Source organism: Delphinapterus leucas, chromosome 17 (assembly GCF_059928025.1).
Source record: "Delphinapterus leucas isolate spDelLeu-1000000601 "Yukka" chromosome 17, BTC_Dleu_Yukka2, whole genome shotgun sequence".
In the NCBI taxonomy this organism is placed as follows: Eukaryota; Metazoa; Chordata; class Mammalia; order Artiodactyla; family Monodontidae; genus Delphinapterus; species Delphinapterus leucas.
Genome location: NC_143145.1, coordinates 24,624,754 through 24,637,578, shown reverse-complemented (window position 1 = coordinate 24,637,578; position 12,825 = coordinate 24,624,754).

Below are 12,825 nucleotides of genomic sequence, written 5' to 3'. Positions count from 1 at the left end.
TCATTTTATGCACACTCTCCTGTTTGTAACATTTTAATGGCTTTCCTTGAATTTAGAGTAAGGCCACTGTCCTTACTTTGGCCTTAACTGATCTTAATTCACAGACTTCTCAAGATAACAGCTATCACAGATGGCAATAACTACAAGAGCAAGATGGGTCACCAAAGCTACATTAGATATTGCATGGGTGAGAAATAAATATTTGCTGAATTAGACAATTGTAATGTCAAGATCTGTTTACTTTTGCAACATGGACTATTAGTTATATAGACAATAAAAATCCATTCCACTGGAACTCATTTTGTCAAATAATTTACTTTAATTAAGGAATTCTCAATTTCATATTTAAATCTGATGTATTTTTGAGGATTCTTCTCCCTATTCTACTTCACAGACCAGATCACTGAACAGTCATTTATGTCTTGTGTTTAGTTTTATAAATAACTTGGAGTACTTCACCATATCTAAAATTATAGAACTTGAGCCCCATTTACTTGAAAATGGAAATTTTAAAATTTGAGTAAATCTGTTAATTTAGTTTAAAAAAGACAAGGCTTATTTAAACAGCAAGAATTTAACCCTGCAGGGACAGAAACAATTTATGTCTTTTTCATCCCTGTATTTTCAGTGCTTATAAATATGCCTGACACTTAATGGGGAACCAAAATATCTATCTTAAATGATATTGAATAGAACGGCTTTGGAGGATATACTACTGACGTTTATATGAACTTTGAATGATTTTTTTCATAAAATTAGAGTATTTCCCTCATCCAATTCAAGCTTGCTGAACTTAAGAGTATGTTTATTTCTCAAATCTTTCCAGATAGGTACTGAGTTCTTTGAAGACAGCAATCATGTTTAATACAACTAATAGTAGTTATATATTTGAGTATTAATTTTATGCCAGTCTCTGTGCTATCAATTTTAAATATATATAAATATTTATCTATTTCCCTATATATTTTTGGTTGATTTACTTATCCATGTTCTACCATTTCTCAGTGTGACCAAATTAATATCCTTCTAATGAGAGCCTACTGTATAGCACAGGGAACTCTACTCAGTGCTCTGTGGTGACCTAAGTGAGAAGGAAATCCAAAAAAGAGGGGATATTTGTACACGTATAGTTGATTCACTTTGCTGTACAGTATGAACTAACACAATATCGTAAAGCAACTATACTCCAACAAAATTTTTTTAAAATATCCTACCAACATCAATTCCTCTTTCCTCTCTTCTGCCATTAAAATTTATTTGCTACAAGGAAGTAAAGAGTGTTTTTTTAAAGTGGAAATGAAATGATGTCAATCATACCAGTGTCCTTACCATGACCTTAATGATTGCAACCACAGACTTCTAAGTAAACTCAATCCACAGTGCTCATTTTCCATTTCCTTAAATTTAACAAAGCTCCCTCCACCTTTAGGACCTTTGTTCTAAACTATTATCTAAGCTGGTGGCTTCTTCCTCAAGATCTTCCCAAGGCGGCTCAATGATGCCATTCAAACTAGTGAGGTCTTGCTTCACTAATGATTCTAGGTAAAACAGTCCCCCATCAGTCTCTGTCACAACATCTGCTACAGTCTCTTTATTCAACTTATCACTATCCAGTAGTTTTTGTTGTTTTCTCATTTATCTCTAGAATATAAATGTCGTGCAATCTTGACTGCATTACTAATACACTAGTCACAGAATTATCCCAAGTACTCAGAATGGGGCTGGCTTATAGTAGGTACCTAAATAATACTTTATCTGGTTAAATATATTTTTTGCTCCCCAGTATGTCCATGAAATTTCTTGGACAATTATTTGACAGTTTTATGGTGAGCTTAGAAATGGGGGCTCTAAAATCACAGAGACCCAGGCACAAATCCAACACTAATAAATTGGGTGACCTAAATCAATTTACTTAAATTTCTTCTAAGCTAGATTCTTATTTGTAAAATTATCATTATTTTGAGAGTGCACATTTATTGATTTAAATGTTGCCAACAATCTCTCAGTTACATATTTTCTATATTCCTTATCAGTGTCCTGAAGTTTTATTTTTGTAGGTAGGAAGGTTCCTACAAGGTGATGGCACAATTGACTTGTTACTCCCTCTGGCAAAATTGCCACAGCAGGGAGACAAGAAGGCACTCTCAGTCCCATATAGTTCATTTCACTCTTGCCATCTCTACTGATTAAATGACAGGTTCAGTGCTGCTCCTTGTTTCTCATTTTCTGCTACAAAATAGAGTAGTAAGAAAAGAAAAGAAAGTGAGAAAAAAAGTAGCAAATCCTTGTCCATGAGGAGCCCTGAAAAAAGGCAATTTATTAAAGTATTTTACTATAATTTGAAGAGTTCCACAGAACCTGACTGCTTAAAAACTGGCTCCCTCTCAATCTGCTCCTGAATTTACTATATTTTAAATATAAGTTTGCTTTGAAATCTATTTCTAAACAATGATATTCAGAAGAAAGTAGATATTTAATGAAACAGTTAATTTCAGTTAATAATTGCTAATATTCATTGTGTACATGAAGGTACTGTTCTAAGCTTTTAAAATAGATCATCAACTTTAATCTTAATAATAACTCTATGAAGAAAACAACAAAATTAAACAATAATTATTTGTATCTTACAGAGGAGGAAACTGGGACACAGAAAGGTCAGTAACTAGCCACAAATCACACAGTTAAAAAGTGGTAGAGCCAAGTTTCAAATGAAGCCATCTAAAAGAATAGCTTTAATCACAGTACAAGCTGCAGTTTGATATAAAAAATAATGAGAAAAAGTCAAGAATAGAATACCAGCATATACAATGCTGGAGACAATATGGGGAAATGGAAGGAGATGCCCAAAGGAGGAAAAGGGACCAAATCAAACCAAAGACATAGAAAACAAGGACTGTTCTTTTTACTTTTTCTAGAAAGCCCCTCCTGACTAGGCCAAAACACACATGATGAAAATAAACAATGTTTATGGCAAATTCCTATCTCAATTTATCATCCTCTATATTTGAATACGAATCAATAGGAAAAATAATGAAATATACAAAATTTCATACTGGGTGAACAACTGGAATATAACATATACTTTACATTTTAGATTTGGTTTATTAGTAAGTTGTAATCACAATATTACAGTGATTTATGAAAATAAAACTATCAGAATATTTCTAGTGTTCTGTATTATTCTTCTGGATTAATTTCTCAAAAATATGGATTTGAAGAAAGCATTTTAACTTTTATTTAAATTACTTAAATAATTTGGATAAGATGTTTATATTCATTACACAAATAGAAACGTATTTTTAATGGCTTTATAATTCACTATTAAGGTTTTGGCCTAATAACAATATAAAATATGTGCGTGTATGCACTAACATGCATACAAAATGCATGAACACACATCCCTAAAATGTCAAAGAAAATGTGGTTATAATGAATCCATCTGCAGCCTATTTCAAGTAAAATTATTTATTTTAGTGTTTTTAATGGGATTAGGCAATATTGACATAACGCTCTTGTGCAAATTCATGATTACAGTTGACCCCTGAACAACATGGGTTGGAACTGGGCAGGTCCACTTATACGTGGATTTTTTTCAATAAATATCTACTACAGTACTATGTTATCTATGTTTGGTTGAATCCATGGTTGCAGAATTCAACTAAGCCATGGATGGCTCACTATAAAGTTATATGCAAATATCAACTGTGCTGGGGTCCATGCCCCTAACCCCCACATTGTTCAAGGGTCAGCTGTATATTATAGCAACGCTGACAAAATTTACAACACATTGAAATATTTCCACTTAATTAACAATCACAGGCCTTTTATGTGCATCAAGAAATTCATTCTTATTTAAATTAATTGAACAAATCTGATCCCTTAATGATATTTTTTTTTATTATTTATTTTAAACTAAATGAGTATTCACATTTTTTGTATCTCAAATGTACATTTTTAGCAATAATGCTCAGGATGTATTTTCAGGTTGGTTTAATATGATTGTTGCTTCCTTTTCTTTTTTATTCTTTTCCTTTTCTTTTTTGGGAGGGGTGGAATGGTGTAGTCTACAACTATCTGGTGACATGAGATGGAATGAAATGGAAAATTATGCAGATCATTATTGTATATTTTTTTGTTGATGACTGTTCTTTAGCTGTAATACAACTTCCTATTTCAAAACAAAGTGTTTTTTATATACATGTGAATGTGTTGATCAAAATTAGATTTTCATCTGATCAATTTTAAAATTCAAAGTTAAGAATGAATAAAATGAAAACCTTAATACCTCTTAGTTAATAAGTATTTACAATATTAGCATTTACTTTTACATGTAAAAGTAAACAGTGTTTTCATTTATTCAATTGATAATCTGAGCACCAATTTTGTACAAGGCATTACTATAAGAAATATGTATCAGATTCTACTACAACAGAAGTTGCTACAGCAAAAATGCACTGATCAAAAATTATAGGTGATCCATAGTTCAAGTGTAAATTTTTAGCTGTGTGCTGTTCATCCAAAATCTTGCCACCTACTACTTATCTGGGTCACCTTTTCGGGATGTCAGTTGCCATGTGGTTAGAGAAAACAAAATAATTTTTATAGAGTCCAAAACCAATTATAACTGGGAAGGTAAATCCAAAGCCAAATGTAAATGAGTTTTGGATACTCTGCTCTTTTGAATAATTTATCTCTTGGCACAATAAATGAAAACTTGGCTGCACAGTCATACCAAGGGTGAACAGAGGTATAGAACATGCACATTTTCATGCAGGGCCCCAGGAACAGCAAAGCTTATCTGTTTCTAAATGGTTAATTTTAGCATCCATCCAGTGTCAGTGAGCCAGTTAGTGAGGTGAAGCTGCACTTTAAATGATGTCCAAGTGTTTTTTTATACAGTGTTATTTAACATTTGCATAAAACCAGCTTTTTTGTGCCTTATGTTTCCAAATCAATTTAGCTTTGTGTGCTAATATTTTACTACAGCCCTGGAGATAAAGAAGCATGCAGGTCAGCCATGTGTGTTGCTAAATCCCCAAAGGAAACCTTCACTAAAAACCAAAAGATTGACACCAGACAAGATTAGCAAAAGAATTAGTCATGCATAATCAACTGTGTTAAATACTGGGGAAAAAAACATCTGCTTCTCTTGTCCTTCAGGAAAAGGCTATCAGGGTAGAGTGTTAATGCTTCTGGCGTATATTTTTACATGCTTCTGAGTGTGCCATTGTTTTACAAAGATGGATTTGTTAGAACCAACTACCACAGCTACTTTAAATGCTACTAATGAGGAAGGCAAGTAAAAGCTTCCATGCCCTGTACTATTTAATTCCCAGACCTAACTAGACCCAGAGACCTCCCTAAGGAATACAACAATTAAGTCTCTTTCTCATTCTGGAAATGAATAGGTTTGGGCTCTATCTTCAAAAATGCTGTACAATGGCTGAAATTTTCCAAACCAACCAACGAACAAACAAAAATATTCAAGCAAGTCCTTTCCCTAAAGGGCTTATTATCTAAAATTGCTGATTAAAACAAAGGAAGAAAAGCCTACCAAATAGCTAAAAATCATTCAAGCTCAATTTCTGGGAAAACTGGGGATTTGTGCAGTTTTTCTTTGTTTTTTAATATGCTAAATTTTAAGATCTCAAAGAATTATAAAATAAGATGATTTTTTAAAAAATATTTATTCAAATACCTCTCATACCATCTAATAATATTTAAAATCTGGATTATTTGGGAGGATTATTTTATTGTTGCTATTAAGAAATAAACCAGAGAATAGAAAAGTAAATGATAGAGAATGATAGAGATATTCTATAATTTAGTTCTTATATGTTCAGTCCATCTCTTTCCCTTCTTAGGTCCACATCAGGAAAATAAATCATTTTAGCAGAAGTGCTTTAGCCAATTAGGTGGTTACTTCTTTTTTTTTTTCCAGTACGCGGGCCTCTCACTGTTGTGGCCTCTCCCGTTGCGGAGCACCGGCTCCGGATGCACAGGCTCAGCAGCCATGGCTCATGGGCCTAGCCGCTCCGCAGCATGTGGGATCTTCCCGGACTGGGGCACGAACCCGTATCCCCTGCATCGGCAGGCAGACTCTCAACCACTGCGCCACCAGGGAAGCCCGGTGGTTACTTCTTGAGACATCATCTTTCTTTCTACCTGAAATCTACAGGGACATAGCGAATTGTGAGGTACACTGGATTCGGTGGCTTCATTGATTAAGCATATATATTATGCAAATCCTCTGGTTTACACTTTACTTGTGTTGTTAATTAAGCCTTATTCACAGGCTTATTTTAAAGATGAGGAAATAAGCTCAGAAAGGGTAATGAATTTATCCTCCATTACACAGCTACTAAGCATGTGGATTTAGAAAAATTGTGTGAACACTGTGTGCTAGGCAAAGTAATACCTCCTCTCATAGATGTCACCCCTGGTAACCTATGACTATGTTACTTTACATGGCCAAAAATAATTAAATGTTGCAGATGCAATTAAGGTTGCTAATCCGCTGACTTTGAAATGATGGCAAGATCACCCTGAATTATCCCAGCAGGAGACAAATTGAAAGAATGATTAAATTCATACACACATACACACTATAAGTATATACATATAATAATGTGTGCAAAATTATACATTTGAAAATATGTAAAGTATAACTATATTTAAAAAAATATATTAAATATAAATAAATATTATAGAAGGTTAATACCAAAAAACTTTTAAAAATTAATAATTTGGTTGAAATTAATAAATGCAATTTTGATGAGAGTGAGATTTGAGACAGATTGTTAAGGGAATGGTAACACAGATTGGCAGAAGAATAAATAAGGAGGAAGAAGAGCAAAGGGAGGAGAATATACAACTCTTTTTACATAGTTGTTGACTGTTTGACAAATTTAGGCATTTTTATCTTTCATAAGAAACAGCAGAAGACTCCGTTTACTTTCCCGACTTCAGTTCTTTCCACACCTCCCCTCCACGCTTCCTCTCCTCCCAACTAACAAGCAAGCGCTCCCACCACCAGCATGAGTCCCACTTTTTTCCCTTCTCCTCTTAGATAATCCCTTCCCCTCTTAGATAATCTCTTCCCCTCTTGTCTCCTTCACTAACTAGATAACTCTTAACTTTTGCTTTCAGCATAATCTCAGTTATTATTTCTCTTAATCCTTTTCTGACTTTTCCAGGCCAGGCAATGGTTTCCATCTAAGTGTTTACATTAGCACCATATAGCACTACATTACAGTAATATGATTTATTTGTGTCTTCAGGATACCATAAACTCTTTGAGGTCAGGGCTGTGTCTTACCTCTCAATTCCCTTTTGTCTAGCAGAGTTCCTTGCTTCTGGGAAGTGTTTAACATTTGTGGCAAGGAGATTACTGAATGAACAATGATTCAGAAATTAGAAATTGGAGTTCTAAAATCGCATGTTAACAATCACCTGTCAATGTCCACTTGGATATCTCGCAAGCATCTCAACGTTACATCAATAACATGAGGTCATAATTGCTTTCATACTTACCACCTTTTCTTGTGTTTTCATATATTCAATCAGCCATTCAGGCATGATACAATATTTATTGATTACTGACTGTGTACCAGAATGTATTTAATGCTTTTGGGACCATCAGCATCACCACCTACTCTGTGGCTCGAACAGGAACTCTATGTATTTCCTCCTTTCCCTCATCCCAGTCCCCCATATCTAAGTCACCAGCAAGTCCTATTCATTCTATCTCCAATAAATACTGAATATACCAACTTCTCCATATCTCTAGGTTTAATCCTTTGATCCAAGCTGTCATCTGCATCCTCCTCCTGACTTGTCTCCTCATTTAAAGTCTAATCTCCTTTAATTTCCTATGCAGCAGCACAACTGATATTCTGAGAATGTAAATCAGAACATGTTCCTCTCCTCCTACAATGCTTCAGTGGTTTTGATTACATTTAAACCAAAAGCGGAATTCTTTCTTATAAGTCCCAAGGACCTGCATGACCTGGTCCCCCAATTTTGCCTTTCCTATTGTGTTGCCAGCTCCAAAGCAACCACTAAGGTCTTCTTTCATTCCACTGAATACTCCAACCAAGTTCTAACTTCAAGGCATTGTATGACTTTTCTTCTGCCTAGAATATTCTTTACTCCACTCCTCACTGGAAAATATCTCTATCAGCTTTTAGAGTTCAGATTAAATATCACCCACAGAGAGAGGTCTTTTCTGACCATTTTACCTTAAAAAGTTATCCATTATTCTTCATTTCTGCCCCCTGTTTCTTCATTTCAGCCTCTTGGTTTTTTTCTTTCATAACCTATTACTATATTTTACAATTTTGTAATTACTTTGGTTTGCTTTGTTTTGTTTTTTCTGTCCTGTACCATGAAGGAACTAAGAATGCTGAGTTTCCTACTGAATATTTAGTTCCTAGCAGAGTGCTTGGCATTTACTACATGCTTAATAAAATTTGAAAATGATGAATGAAGAGAACAAGAAAAAAAAAAAGATAGGAAGGTAGGTAGACAAGAAGCAATACAGAATTATAACTTGTTGCTTATCTATTAAAACAAAATCTGTAAAAACAGTCTTTTCCCCCCATGGGTAAAATTCAATGACTAGCTCACTGTAGAAAAGATTTTACACTTAAAAAATAGAGTTAGGAAACAAAATTTGCATGTAGAATTTTTATTCTATTAATCAATGACTATGTCAATTTAAAGTTTTAAAAAATACTCCATTATATAAATCATATTAAGTAAAAATGTGTTAAAACTGTATTAAAGAGGAAGACCTAGATGCATTGATTTAAATAATAAAACATAAATATAATTAAAATGCATTTCCAAATATAAAAAATAAGTTAATTTGTTTAAAAACTATAAAAGATACAGTTAATACATGCACAGAGCCTTATTAAAATTCTAAACATAATTTAATATATAAATCAATTCCAATCACTTTTTCTCATTTCAAGAACAATTTCAAAATATTGCTCTTCATTGTCTATGCTTTCTTACTTTCAAATTAATCTATAGCTACAGATTGAATGCTTACAAGCAATGTGTGGTGCTAAGTGAATACAGTTCCTCGGGCATAGTGAAAATGTCAACTTTATGGTATAATTTTTTTATGTCAATGGATAATACAATATTTTATAAAACCTCAAAAATGCATTTCTGCTTAAATATTCTGTTTACTGATAAACTGTCTTCCATTGGAAGTAATCAGTACTTTCGTATTTTCTTAGCAATGATGACTGCATATATGAACTGTTGCATACAGAAACAATATTAAAATGCATAATGAAGACTGGATTTTCACATACACAGAGTTCAATTTTACACACATTTTTATATTTGTCTTTTCATAGTGTAAGCATAAACTTGGCCCACAGAAACTCAATGACTGCAATTCACTGACACATATTTTCTCAGGGTTCTCCCACCTTTTGAAGATATAGGTGGCAAAAGAGTGGGAAACAGGTCATAGAAGGCATGGAAAGGAAAGCTTCATCCATTTTTTTCCAGACCTCAGAGAAATATTCTCTATTTTCTTTCAGCATTCCAATGATAAGGAAGAGACCTAGCCAAAGGATTCAACAGCAGGCCACTCAGCCCCCCCCAACTGTTCAGAGTTAAGGATGAAAAAGGAAATCTATCCCATCTTATTAATATGGGCAACTAGATAGAGGCTTGTGATGAAATTCCCATTAACTGAACAAATATTTATTGACAACCTGTTAAGACCTACCACTGTGCCAAGCATTAAGGATAGAAAGATGAAGTATTATAGCCTCAAGAAACTTCACGTCCAGTAGGAAATTATAAATTACATGTAAAAAAGCATTTTGGAAATACTGAGGAGTAACAGCTATCCCAAAGAGGCTTCATGGTAAAGTATACACATTTGTATACTTTCTTGTATAGTCATTAAAACATGACTATGAAATTAGCCAAAAAAAGAAGGAAGGGAGAGTGGAAGACATTTCATGCTAAGAAGGTAACCAGAACAAAGAAAAGGAAGTGAAAACAGAAGGATCTGAGTGGGGAAATCCAACCTATAGTTAGAAATAAAAATTTCACATTGGGCTTGCTTTTCCTACATGAAAAGATGTCTCAGGAGTGACTATGGCAACATGATGGATGGAGCCTGGAATCTTGTACTTGGCCATGAATTTGTTCTCTCAGAGACAGGAAGATGGATGCAGCCAGTAATTTTGCAGAGAACTTTTAGTTTATACATGTTTTGACTTTATGATATTTTGAAAATTTGACATATTAATAAATTTATAACAGTAATGTGGATATAATTAATACTATTATCATACTATCATTACCAACATTATTAATCATTAAGGTTAAAAATAATAGCATCTTATATGTCATTGAGCACTTTATGGCATGCACTGTACTAAATGCTTTGCATGCATTATAATTATAATCCTTTAAGGGAAGTAAAATAAGATTAATCTGCATAAGATATTGGGTTGGCCAAAAAGTTCGTTCGGTTTTTTCTGTACGATGGCTCTAGCAGGACTTAGTTGTCATTAACTTCTTTTGAAACAATTTTGTTAGCTTGTATTGTGACAGCTGTCGTATCAGCGTGCATTTTTAAAAAACTATCAAAATTGGTGAATTTTTGTGTAGCCATTTTAATATTGGAAATGGAAGAAAAAAAGAAACATTTTCAGCATATTATGCTTTATTATTTCAAGAAAGCTAAAAACGCAACCGAAACACAAGAGAAAGATTTGTGAAGTGTATGGAGAAGGTGCTGTGACTGATCAAACATGCCAAAGGGGTTTGTGAAGCTTCGTGCTGGAAATTTCTCGCTAGACTATGCTCCACGGTCGGGTAGACCAGTTGAAGTTGATAGTTATAAAATTGAGACATTAATTGAGAACAATCAATGTTATACCACATGGCAGATAGCCGATATACTCAAAATATCCAAATCAAGCCTTGAAAATCATTTACACCAGCCTGGTTATGTTAATCGCTTTAATGTTTGGATTCCACATAAGTTAAGTGAAAAAACCTTCTTGACCGTATTTCTGCATGTGATTCTCTACTGAAACATAACAAAAACGGTCCGTTTTTAAAACAAATTGTGATGGGTGATGAAAAGTGGATACTGTACAATAATGTGGAACAGAAGAGATTGTGGGACAAGCGAAATGAACCACCACGAACCACACAAAAGCCGATCTTCATCCAAACAAGGTGATGTGTATATGGTGGGATCGGAAAGGAATCCTCTATTTATGAGCTCCCTCTGGAAAATCAAACGATTAATTCCGATAAGTACTGCTCCCAATTAGACCAACTGAAAGCAGCACTCGACAAAAAGCGTCCGTAATTGGTCAACAGAAAACGCATACTCTTCTTTCAGGATAACGCAAGACCGCATGTTTCTTTGATGACCAGGCAAAAACTTACACCTTGGCTGGAAAGTTATGATTCATCCGCCGTAATCACCAGACATTGCACCTTCAGATTTCCATTTATTTCAGTCTTTACAAAATTCTCTTAATGGAAAAAATTTCAATTCCCTGGAAGGCACCTGGAACAGTTCTTTGTTCAAAAACATAAAACGTTTTGGGAAGAAGGAATTACCAAGATGCCTGAAAAATGGCAGAAGGTAGTGGAACAAAACAGTAAATATGTTGTTCAATAAATTTCTTGGTGAAAATGAAAAATGTGTCTTTTATTTTTACTTAAAAACCGAAAGAATGTTTTGGCCAACCCAATAGCAATCATCAGAGAGAGAAGTAGTTAGGAAAAAGAAGTGAAGTCTCCACAGGATGAGTAAGAGTTTTCCAAATAGAAGGAGAAAGCGTTTTCCAAAGAGACAACACATGAGAATTCACAAGAATATTCAAGACATATTCTGGAAACAGGAAGATCCTTGTGCAGCTGTGCATTGGGAGTAGGGAAGGGGACTTACGTGTAATGAAATTGAAAAATCATGCTGAGTCCAAATTAGCAAGTCATTTGCCTTAGTTAAGAAGTGTGAAGTTTATCTTGTATCTTCCAGTTTTGTTTTGTTTCGTTTTTTTCAGCTAGTGAGTAACAGGATTCCATAAAGAAAACATAAAGATCAGTCCGAGGTTTCTAGCTTAAGACAGCATCTTGATAGTAGATAACATTTCCCCCAGTATGTTCTTGGAATAAACATAAAGCCAAGGACACAGGCTTGTAAAATAAAATAAAAGCAAAAAATAAATAGACAAAAACAGGACTACATCAAACTTAAAAACTTTTGTGCATCAAAGGACACAATCAACAGAGTGAAAAGGCATCCTACGGAATGGGAGAAAATATGTGCAACTCATATATCTGATAAGGGGTTAATGTCCAGAACATATAAAGAACTCCTACAACTCACTGACCAAAAGAATCAAATAATCCAAATAAAAATGGGCAAGAAACTTGAATAAATATTTCTCCAAAGATGATATACAAATAGTCTACATGCATATGAAAAGTTGTTCAACATCATTAATCAACAGAGAAATGAAAATCAAAACCACAAGATATCACCTTGTGGGATCGTCACACCCATCAAGATGACTACTGTCAAAAAATAACAAGAAAATAGCAAGTGTTGCCAAGGATGTGGAGCAACTGAAACCCTTGTATACTGTTGGGAGAATTGTAGAATGGTGCAACCTCTACAGAAATCAGTATGGAGGTTCCTCAAAAATTAATAATAGAACTACCATATGATCCAGGAATTCCACTCTGAGTATAAATCAAAAAGAACTGAAAGTAGGGTCTTAAACAGATATCTGCACATCCATGTTCATAGTAGCACTATTC